This window comes from Pituophis catenifer, unplaced genomic scaffold (assembly GCF_029215685.1).
Source record: "Pituophis catenifer annectens isolate HBS135680 unplaced genomic scaffold, rPitCat1.0.hap2 SCAF_5, whole genome shotgun sequence".
Taxonomy (NCBI): Eukaryota; Metazoa; Chordata; class Lepidosauria; order Squamata; family Colubridae; genus Pituophis; species Pituophis catenifer.
Genome location: NW_027256885.1, coordinates 70,568,940 through 70,581,458, shown reverse-complemented (window position 1 = coordinate 70,581,458; position 12,519 = coordinate 70,568,940).

Below are 12,519 nucleotides of genomic sequence, written 5' to 3'. Positions count from 1 at the left end.
ATGTATTTACACCTGCAATTGCACCTAAAGATAAAACAATTATTGGTACCAGGTGGATATATAAAATTAAGAACTTAGAGGGAGGCAATACCCTATACAAAGCTAGACTAGTTGCACAAGGTTATGCACAGAAATATCCGGAGGACTATACTGACACGTATTCCCCCACAGTAAGAACAGAGAGTGTCAAAACAGCTCTAGTGGTAGCATCAGCACTCAATCTTGATGTATTCCAATATGACATACAGACTGCGTATCTACACGCAAAACTAGATAAGGAAATATATGTAAGAGCACCTCACAGTCAATACACAAACAAAAATGAGATTTGGTTGTTAAACAAGAGTTTATACGGGTTAAAACAATCTGGTAAACTGTTGAATTCATCCTGGCGGGCTCCTCATGTATGGTCCAGATTAGAAAAAACACAGGACAAGTGTTTTCTCGGGATGAGAGAGCAGCAAACAAAGAGCTACAATCTCTTTTATTAGTTACCCAAATACAGCGTCATCAGAAGGCGTTATTATGGCCACACATCTCATATTACACACAAGAGATAGGGAAACAATGGTAAAGATACAAAGCAAAACCTAACTCTGGCTGCTTGGTATCAGATACTACCAGGCGAGAGGCCCATCTCTGTTATCTGATTCTCAGGAATGTGTTTACAAAGAGATAAGAGATATTTTTACTTTGTATCCCAGGATGTTTATACAAGGAGATATCTTTACTTTTGCAGGCACGTCCTATGTTAAAAACAATGAGAGAATGAATAGGGCCCTTCAGAGAGTATCCATATGAACCCGCTTTTCTTAGTTTGATTATTTCAATGCTAAGCTCCATACAAGTGTCCAACCAGTTAAACTGGTCTATACATGTACTATGGCCACTGCATTCCCACATTTCCTCTGTTTTTGTTTTTTGCAACAGGGTTCAGCTGTGTTGTTATTATGATGTTCTCTTTATGCCTGGGAAACATGCCTATCATCATAGCAAACAAAGCAGGAATATATTGAATACTACAACATACAGAAATAAGCAAAGCAATAATCATGAGTACAGTAGAGAATATGTTCTTCATCCATCTGGTTTCTGCAAATGTTTTTAGCTCACCTATCCTTTTATTACGGTGAACAAAGTTAGTGGAAAAGTGGCCAGGAGATGTCAAGCGAGGTAGGCCATCAAGTTTCTGAGGTGTATTCCAGCTATACATTTCCACAAATTGCTCATACAAATTGTAAATCCATCCGGTTTCAGGCACCCAAGAAAACCACATGTCAGGAGTTTGTAACCTCTGAGTTATCTTGGAAGCCCTATCTTGCAAGTCCCGAGCACCTCCTCTGACCACACCTGATTTCTTCCTCCAGTTCCAGAAGGGCTTTGGTTTCACTTTTCAGGACGTCCTTCCTATTGGAGGAAATAAAACCTTTGCACATTTGCAGAAGGGAGGGGAGACATTGGATACAGCAACAAAGCAAAACAAGCAGTACAATTATAGATACAATATTTGGCATAATTAATTTCAACCAAGAACCATCCGGGAGCCATGACCAAAGAGCAGTCCAGGTGTCAATGGCGCCAGATCCATTGGATGATAAGGGATTGTTTTTAGATCAAGTTTTCCATATGTTCTATGGTGTGAGTGATGTTATACTGATAATCAGATACATAGGTACAACAACGTGAATGTATAAGGGCACAATCGCCTCCTTTAGCTACTAGCATATCGGTTTTGTAAGACTACCTCTCTGATTTCAGCCAGTTCTTTATTCATCAGCTTCAGCACCTTGATAGTCTCGTTGAACATATATACTGTCCAGTTATTTAATAAATGAAGATCCCAATAGTTCATTGCCACCCGAAATTGGGCAAGATGCCTCTGGATATCTGAGTTTTTAATGAACCACCCAGTGTCAGTGATGAGTGTGGTTTAGGAAATAGGAGTAGTGGAGTTTGTCCGATTAGCAGCCATTTGAATGTCTTTTACTGTCCCATCATGATTGAATGTAGAGGTTGCTGACATGAAGGATCATGAGATGTAGGGGCAATAGATGCAAGATCATGACTTAATTCCAGAATCCATGATATATAGTCTCTTTTATGTTTTTGTTACAGAGGCCCATTGTCCTTATCCACTCCCCCCTCAGCTGGAAATGTCAATATGGGAACCTTAGGTGTTGGAGTAGACTTAGGTAGAAAGTAAGGACCTTGTGCATAGACAATGCGTTTGTGGCAGGAGCGTTCTTACATGGTCACTTGAGAGTCCCAAAGCTAACAATGTCCAAGGCCATAAACAAATCATAGTCACTTATACGTGTGAAACAAAATTACTAGCAAAATTAGAAAAACAATTCTACTAACATTAGTATGTGTAAGAAAGTGTTAAAATGTATATGTACAATGTGAAGGTAGTTTCCTCCTGATGAATATTCGCTGTGCTCAAGGGACCAACTTCCGGTGTAGTTCTGCAAAGCTGATGGTCACCACCTTGCGTTAAGAGTCTGTTGCCGGGAGGACTCAGCAAGATGTTTTTTCTCTTAAATCTCAGCACCAGGGGTTTCTCCTTTTTGTTGTAAATGAAATGGTCTTACGTGTCTTTTGGGGATCCAAATGATGCGATCATAGTCCTGGACAGCAGCATATCCATGGCCCCAGGTAATAAGGTCAGCAGGTCCTCTCCATGCAGGATCAGGTAGTTGGTGGAAATAGACCTTCGGTTTTAGGGCAGCTGATGGATAAGCAGAAAAATGACGGGTCGCAGCCGATGTGGGAGGCTGTCCAGTTAGGTTAAGAAAGTTCAAAGTATATAAGCAAAGATTGAGTTTGTTTTGCATGGCTGGGAGGCCGAGGCATTTTTCCTCTTTCAATTTTATAAGCCAAATTTGTGTGTGATGGACCACTTGTTACAAAAGTCTGCAAAGGCAGTACTGGTGTAGTAGATCCATTGTCAGTTTTAATTTCAATTGGGCGTCCCATCGATGCAGAAATCCGAATACAATGATTTATTACATGTTTGGTTGCTTCTCCCCTTTTTGGGAATGCCAATAATAAGTCCTGAATAAGTATCCAAGGAAACATGCAAATATTTCCATGGGGCAAAGGATGGATACTGAGTTACATCCATTTGCCAAATTTCACAAGTTTTAAGTCCTCTAGGGTTACACCCATAGGGATAGAATGAGCTTGTTGACTACAGGTAGGACATTGTTGTATGATGGCAGTTGCTTCGGCTGCCGTGAGGCCAAATTGCTTCACTAATGCTTTTTATTTTGATAAAAATAGGCATGACTGTCCCATGGTGTGATGGAAGATATAACCATGAGCGCAGTTGCAGCTTTGTCATTTCCCTCTTCCAATCTCTGTCTCCGCTACCCACAATATCTATAACCTTCCAATAAACAAATCTCCTTATAACACTAAACATTCAAGTCCTTTCTCCCACTGCCATTCTGACTTCCAAGCCAGCCCAAGTCTGTGCAAACCAACTTTCTCTTAAACAATTCAACTCCTTCTCTGCACCAATATCTGATTGTCCTTCTAAATCTCCTTGTAGACAAGCATACTTCCAAAAGTCAACTTTCTGCTTTCCTTCACTAACTCTCTCTTACATTCTCTGTAACACTGGGTTCTTTGCATACCAGTCTTTATTCAAAATAGCACAATTATCTATTCACAGCCTACAATATCCAGTCAATCCTAAAAATTTCCTCAACTCTTCAGGTGTTATTTTCTTTCATTAATTAAATGTCCTAAGTATTTTATCTCTCTGTCTACATATTGTAACTTCTAACTCATTTCTGTGATAATTCCAAACAAACAAACAAATAAACAAACAACAGACAAACAAAGAACAAACATGCCATCTGTTAAGTATGCAAAATGCACGTAGACATAAAAACATTAAGGAGTATTTTGAGTCAATACTCTGAAATAGAATTGGGTATGAAAGTATTTAAAATGTCAAAAATGTTCAGAAGGAAAAAAATCAAAATTGCATTCTGAGCCGTTCAGTGCTCTGCAAAGGCAGGTATCAGATATCACCCTTTCACTCCCGCCTTTCTCTGGCTGGTTCTCTGAGAGAAAAAAAAAATGGTTAAAAGTACAAAGTAGCCCCCCCCCTTTCATGCCTCTCATCTCCCAGGGAAAAAAAGGGAGGGGGTGAGGGAAAGGAAAAAAATTTTTAAAACAGACCAAGCCTCCCTTCTCCTCGTAGGGCAGGGAGAGAAAAGAAAAAAAAAATGCTTATACACAAAATTACATTTCATGCAATCCAATACACACCCATTCACATCTGTACTGCAATCAGACCTTTTGTATAATACATCCTTCATGCGAATCAGTCATTCAAATTATTTCAATGAACTAGTTTATTCCCAAAACAGTGAAAAACTTCAGGCAACAGTCATAATCACAAAAAGTGATATGGGCCCATAACCATTGCCCGGTTTTCCACAGTTTCAAGTTCAAACCCAGTCAATTTTTGCTGGCCAGCCAAGCATATCAATTCCACACACTATCATTATAGATGCACATCAACAAAATATTTTTAAACAGAAATCACTTCAAGTTGATTAGTTCAAATTATCTGAGTCTTCCCATTTAGACAGGCTCCAATTTTATTTCCTGCTAAACCCCGGGTGGGAAGAACAATAAACAATTTATTTATTTATTTTTTCAGCCTGAGAAACATACTGAGAGTCAGAGATCAAATTAAAAGCTTGTTGAGAAAAAGTGTGAAAGCTAAGATAGTCGCAGACAATTAGTGTAAGATTCTTTCCAGACGTCGTCATGAGTATCCTTGTAAGCAATGGCTCCTCTGGAGAAAATCATTAAGCAAGTAAACCTAGGATCTTTAGGCAAATGATATGAAATACAGCTTACATAGTCAGTTAGAGCACACTGAAAAGATGAATCATTCCGAAGACAAAAGTAAAAGTCAGATTTTGAGATAGAAAGAATAATATTTATTAGATCAGTTCCATTTCTTCGACAGTCTGGATTACGCCCCAAGGTTATAATTTCAGCAATAGCTTAAATAAAGGGTAAAACATTTTTAGATGGTAATGAGACAAATAAAGCAATGTACTTTTTGCTGTTCTAAAACAGAATTAAATCTCCTGGCTTTTTTCTTTTAGTCAATAACTCAAATAATGGACTAAGTAAATGCATAGGTAAAGAGAAATATGAGCAGTCCCAATTAATAGTACCCAGTAATTGTTGCAAATTTAACTTTGGGTAACTTTAAAAGCCGGAGCAGAAAGAGATTGCACATACAGATAAGGAGCTGTATTTTCTCTGGGGCAATGTGCAATTCATTTACACATAAATCATTTTGTATTTTCAAAAAGCCAATTAGGTTGTATTTTTTGTGCTCCAATTAAAATGTCATCTATATGATGATCCTGACACACTTTAATCATATCTGCCAAATTAAGATTTTTTCCCAGCCCAACAATAGCTTTTAAGTGGTGTTGTTTTTTAGCTTTCTTCCTTTATGTTAGAGAAGGCTTGTTGACGCTTGCCAGAAACAAGCATTTTTCTGAAGGCTTGTTAAGCACATTCAGAAGAAGCTTGCAAAATTGCAGCCGGCAGACACACTGAAAGCATTTCAGCAATTTATTCTATCCATCCCCCTTTTTTTGTCTAACTGTTTCTTTAAATTCTGCTTAGTGGGGGTATAACTGACTCCTTCAGAATGAGCTGATGCTTAATTTCATGCCGTGCGTCTGCGTGGGTGATTTAACGTGAGAGCAATCTCTCAACAAAGTCTGAAAAGGAACTATTAACAGTGTCCTGAAGGCTTTTTTATTTATTTATTTTTAATGTATCATAAAACACTCTATAACTAATCTCCAGAGTGCTAAAAAATTTTTCAGGGCTGGGGAGGTTTGTGGAGGCATGTTCCCATCTGCTTCCACAGATTCACTTTTAAAGAGCCCTTTTATTGCCAAAAGTTTTTTAGAAGGTAAATCAAATTCTTTTCATGGGCAGGACTTTCCCGTTATCTTTTTAAAACAATAATTGAGGACTTGGCCAATTCTCTAAGTTTGTGGAGGTACGTAACCTGGGAGAACTAGAGAATTCTGCCCCCATACTCACGATTTATGGGAGGGTGCTTCGTTCGCAGACGACCGGCCCTGGTTTGCAGAGGCTCTTCCAGCCGAATGAGTATGAGGGTGCCAAGAGACGTGCTCGATCCATGAATCACGTCGGGGACACCAGATGTTGAATTCATCCTGGCGGGCTCCTCATGTATGGTCCAGATTAGAAAAAACACAGGACAAGTGTTTTCTCGGGATGAGAGAGCAGCAAACAAAGAGCTACAATCTCTTTTATTAGTTACCCAAATACAGCGTCATCAGAAGGCGTTATTATGGCCACACATCTCATATTACACACAAGAGATAGGGAAACAATGGTAAAGATACAAAGCAAAACCTAACTCTGGCTGCTTGGTATCAGATACTACCAGGCGAGAGGCCCATCTCTGTTATCTGATTCTCAGGAATGTGTTTACAAAGAGATAAGAGATATTTTTACTTTGTATCCCAGGATGTTTATACAAGGAGATATCTTTACTTTTGCAGGCACGTCCTATGTTAAAAACAATGAGAGAATGAATAGGGCCCTTCAGAGAGTATCCATATGAACCCGCTTTTCTTAGTTTGATTATTTCAATGCTAAGCTCCATACAAGTGTCCAACCAGTTAAACTGGTCTATACATGTACTATGGCCACTGCATTCCCACAGTAAACAATGGTATGATTGTTTAGTAAAAGTACTTAAAACCATGGACTTCAATGCTACCACTGCTGATAACTGTTTCTTTGTCAAAAAGGGTGATGATTACATAGAATTTGTATTGATTTATGTGGATGACATTTTATACATAGGAAAACATAAAGAGAGAAGAGAAACTTTTGTAACTAAGCTAAATGAACATTTCTCGTTAAAATCTCTAGGCAAAGTAAACAAATATCTTGGTGTTCAAATTAATAAGACTAAAAGAGGATTCAAACTTACTCAGAGAGATAAGATCATAGAACTTTTAAATAAATGCAATCTAAATAATGCCAAACCTTGTGATACTCCTATGCAAACTGACTTTCTAAGAAATACTGATGAATCTTCTCCCGAATTCAAAGATAACACATTTTATAGATCAATCATAGGTTCACTTCTTTATATATCTAATTGGACAAGACCAGATATCGCTTTACCACTCAATTTATTATCCAGACATGTCAGCAAGCCAACAATGTATCACTGGGAAGCTGTTAAAAGAATTTTAAGATATCTGAAAAGTACACTAGACTTTTGTTTAATGTTAGAACCTAACGATAATAAAGAACCAAAGCTTACATGTTACGCAGATGCGGACTGGGCTGGAGACACCTCATGTAGAAAAAGCACATCTGGCTATATATTCCTCTTAAATGACTGTCCAGTTTACTGGTACACTGGTAAACAAGAACTAGTGGCCACTTCAACGACAGAAGCAGAATATGTTTGTTTATCCAAAGCTGCAAATAACCTTGTATGGTTTAATGATTTAATTTCAGATGTTTGGAAAAAACCTGCTTTGCCTTTTGTTATGCATGAAGACAACAAAGCAGCCATTGAAATATCTAGATCTGACGCCATTGGACAAAGGTCCAGACACATAGATATAAAATTTAAACATGTGAGACAATTATCTCAGGATCGATTTATTAAAGCAGTGCATTGTGATACTTCAGAACAATTAGCTGACATATTGACAAAGCCTTTACCTTCTAAGCAGCACAAATATTTAACTTCTAAATTGTATGTTTTGTATTGTCCTGAATCTGAATGTAATTGGTGTTGCATAACGAATCGGCATTTAGAGGGGGATTTGTCAGATGTAAATGCCTTATTCTCCAATGTGTAAATAGTATATGAACGGGGTATCAGGGGTTAATTTATTCTTCACTCCTTAATGTATTCATAATTCACCACTCCCACATCTAGCTCCTCCCATTGTATATATAAGGAGCTGTCTGCATCTTTTTCCTTGCTTCTATCTGTGAATATTCAGTGAATATAGAATGCCTGCTGTAAATAAAAGAAAATATATTCAAACCTCTAACTCTCACTAATCTTATTGAGTCTGATCCTGAAAATATTGCAACAAGATGCATTTTCACTCAAACAGAATGTCCAGCAATGCTCCATGAGAAGAAAGGGAGGGTCCCTTCTTGGAAACTGTTGGTCTATTATAGCCTGGAGGTTTCCCTCGTCTGTGGGTTTTAAATCTTACCAATGGCACTACTTAATCTCTCTCTCTCTTCACCATTAAGGAGAGTGGCCATCAACTGTTCCAAGTTCTGCCAGGTAGGATTGTGGGTCTTTATAATGACTTGTTGGAAGGAAAAAAGAAGCCTTTCCCTTTAAGGATTGTTGGAAGGCAGAGCTTCCTTTTTTCTTGCTTGAGAGCAGAATTAGTTTATTGTTTATAGGAAGGCAGGCAAGAAACAATACAAGCACAGCGTTCCGTGGCTACTGTGAACAACTGTACTTTGTTGAATCTTTTCCATCAAAGCCTGGAGTTTAGTTTTATTCTTGCCCTTGCTCTCTTCTAATCCAATTTTTATTTTTAAAAGAGAAGTATAATTTTCTTGGAGTTCTTGGTAATTATGATTAAAATTTATTTCAGCATGTGAAAAGGAGGGTTTTTTTTAGTGTATCAATCTCTTCTTTTTGTTTGATGTCTTGTTGTACAAGTTTTTCATTTTCAGCTATTAATTTGTCTAAGAACTTCTATCTCTTCCTTGAGGTTATTTACCAGAAGCATCATTTCTTCAGAGATAGTAATTACTGTAGGTAAATCTTTTAGTCTTGCTATTTCTAATGTAGGTTGATTCTGATTTTATTATTATTATTATTTTTAATTAAGCTATCATTTTCAAATTGCATAGCTTCTAATTTTTCTTGTTCATTTCATTTTGCAAATCATCTAATTGCGGTTTAGCTTGCATAATCATATTATCTTTAAGATTTTCAATATTTATTTTGTGTCCTATTTGTAAATCATCTTTCACTTTTGATAATTCTTCATGCCTGAATAAAAATTGAGTCCTTAATCTCTCTAGTTCTGCTTTTACAGATCTGAGTCAACCTTGCAGGGCTAAGATGTTGTGGTTTGCGCATGCTCGAAGATGGCGGCTCGCGGGTGAAGCTCCGACGTCTGGGGGCAATGTAGGTGTTCCCATGGATTCCTGGAGGGCCGAATTTCCAACCAACGGCCCTGGCCCAGCAAGTTGAACACGAGGACAGCTTGCTGCGAGCTTTTGAACTCTTTTGAGCCGCTCGTGAGGCTGTCTGGAGCCGTGGAGCGCTGCGAGGATATGGCGGCGCAGACGGGAGGCTTGAAATTGATCGGGGCGACGCCTTTTGCCTCGGCGTCCCCCCAGCGGCAGCTGGATGGGGTAGGGGTGTGTGAGGGCGATGGCGGCATGCAAGAGCGCCGCTGGACGCCCCCCCTCCCCGAAAAAAGCTCGGGACTGCCAGCAGCGGCGGCGATGTTGGGCGTGGTGGCTGCGGCGGCAGGAGTGAAATGGCGGTTGCTGGGGCGACGCCGAGGGGAGTGGCACGACCCTGGTGGAACTTTTCAAACTTAGACCTTTTTCAACTGGTCTATTGCCAGCTGTGGAAGGGGAGTCCTGGCGAACTGATTTGGAGCTACCTGATTGGTAGCTCTTCTGAAGACCTTCTGAAGACCTTGGGACTGGGGGGGGGGGAATTAGAAGATCTTGTGGAGACTGGAGGGGTTGGGAAGAGCTAGGCTATGATTGGCCTATCGCCCCGGTCCATCTCCCCCTCCCCCCTTCCCCCTTTTCCCACCTCGGCCTGGTTGTGGGCGTTGGTTGGGATCATTATCATCCGGATTGGATCCTTTCCGCATCTGGACTCATTACCCCTTAAAATAACTACAGCTGACCCCCGCCTCCGGCTATATCATCAGTACTATTGTCATCTGTACTATCTTGCTGTCAGGAGATGTTTAAACCTGGGCATGGGCACTGAGGGAGTCACTTTGTTGCAGCTGTCACCGAAGAAGATCTGCTGTTACCAGCCGCCGTGAGAGGGTGGCTTGGTCACTGCTTTCCCGGGGCAGCGGCCTGAGACTCCTCTCCACTGTAGTGAGAGGACAGTGGAGTCCGGTTGACCCATGCCGGAATGGTGAACTTTCTCTTCTGGACCTTTTTTAATCAGCACCATTGAATCCTTGGACTCGCTCATCTTCCCCAGACAGACTATAGGATGTATTCACCGGCTGAGCTCTTCGTGCTGCGAGACTCCCCCCTCTCGCAGGCCTGGCCCTCCATGTTATCGAGGGCCTATCTTGATGACGGATTTTGGAATCCCGAGAGATGGCATGCAGCGAAGAGGGGGTTGAGGGGGGTTTTATTTAAATTTTTAATGAAAATTTTAAGGGGACCCGGGAGGAAGGGAGGGGGTTGTAAAAGTGGACCTGGGGGGGTCCAGATAGCTACTGAGCAGGGCGATAGGTTGATTGGTTGCAGCAGAGGGGTCAGGAAAGGAAATTTATCCGGGGAACAGGGGGGCAACAGGAGGGGCAATGAAATTGAAATAATGAGTGGGAGGGGCAGGTATGACAGGCGCAGGGGGCCATATCATGTGTCGGGGGTGCGCACACGCTGTTTACGAGCAATTGCGCACTCCGGCCCCCAATGTGCGACTCGTGGCCTGGGTTGTGCAGAGTCTCAGGTCCAGGGTCCGCGGCTGATGTTGTGTAATGCCAGGTCGGTTGTTAATAAAGCCCCCCTCATTTGTGATCTTATTTTGGAGGGGGGTGCGGACCTGGCAGGTATTACGGAGACCTGGTTAGGCCAAGAGGGGGGGGTCCCCCTCGTCGAAATGTGCCCACCAGGTTTCCGTGCATTTCATCAGCCAAGGGCCCAGGGGAGGGGTGGGGGAGTGGCGGTGATTATTAGGGAAAGTCTTTGTCCGAGGGAGACCACTGTTCCTCAGATAGCCGGATGTGAGTCCCTTTTTGTGAAGTGGGGCTGTGGGGTGCAGATGGGTTTGCTGACTACGTACCTGGCTCCCTGCCACGTAGCAGCGACCCTGCCCGAGCTACTTGACGTCATTGCCGGGGTGGCAGTTGATACCCCCAGACTTATTGTCATGGGGGATTTCAACCTTCCATCCGCGGGTGAGGTGTCAGAGGTGGCTCGGGAGTTCATGGCTTCCATGACGGCCATAGACCTGACCCAGTTAGTTCAAGGCCCCACTCACATAGGGGGACACACTCTGGACTTGATTTTTGTCTCTGGTCAGTGGTTGAATGATCTTGGTAGAGGGGACCTAGATATTAAACCCTTGTCATGGACAGATCATTTGCTCCTTCACTTGGACTTTCCTACCACTTCTCCCCACCGCAGGGAGACGGAACCGACCAGATGGTTCCGTCCCAGGCGCCTGATGGATCCCGAAAGGTTCCTGACAGAGCTTGGGCCATTTCCTGAGACTCTGACACACGACTCGACTGAAGGGCTGGTGGCCGCCTGGGAGAGTGCGGCCGCTGGAGCTTTGGATCGCGTCGTGCCTTTGCAGCCTCTGACCCGATGCCGATCTCAATTGGCTCCTTGGTTCTCTGAGGAGCTGAGAGAGATGAAGCGTCGGAAAAGATGCCTAGAGAGCATTTGGAGGACTAGTCAATCCGATTCTGACCGGACACAGGTGAGGTCTTATATCAAGACCTACCTAGTGGCGATAAAAGCGGCGAAATCTAACCATTTTCCCGCTCTTATCGCATCTGCAGAGAACCGCCCAGCCACCCTGTTTAGGGTGACCCACTCCCTTCTTCGGGGGGGGGGAGTGCGGGAAGATCCCTTGCAGGGTCGTGCTGAGGATTTTGTGCAATTCCTGCATGATAAAGTCGCTCGGATTCAGGATGGCTCGGACTCCGATTGGATGAGTCCAGGGGAGGAGACGAGGGTAGGTCTTGAGAATATTATCTGGGAGGAGTTTGATCCTGTGGCTCCCGAGGATGTGGACAGGGTTCTGGGTAAGATTAGTGCCACCACGTGTTTATTGGACCCGTGTCCCTCCTGGTTGGTACTGGCCTCCCGGGAGGTTACACGAGGCTGGCTCCAGGGGATTATAACTGCTTCTCTGAGTGAGGGTGCCTTTCCTGCCGCCTTGAAAGAGGCGGTAGTGAGGCCCCTCCTCAAGAAGCCTTCCCTGGACCCGGCTGAATTAGCCAACTACCGTCCGGTCTCCAACCTTCGTTTTGTGACGAAGGTTGTTGAGAGCGTGGTGGCACGACAGCTTCCCCAACACCTGGATGAAGGTATCTATCTGGACCCGTGCCAGTCGGGCTTCAGGCAGGGGTACAGCACAGAAACGGCATTGGTCGCGTTGGTGGATGATCTCTGGAGGGCTCGGGACAGGGGCTGCTCCTCTGTCCTAGTCCTATTAGATCTCTCAGCGGCTTTTGATACCATCGACCATGGTATCATGCTGCAGCG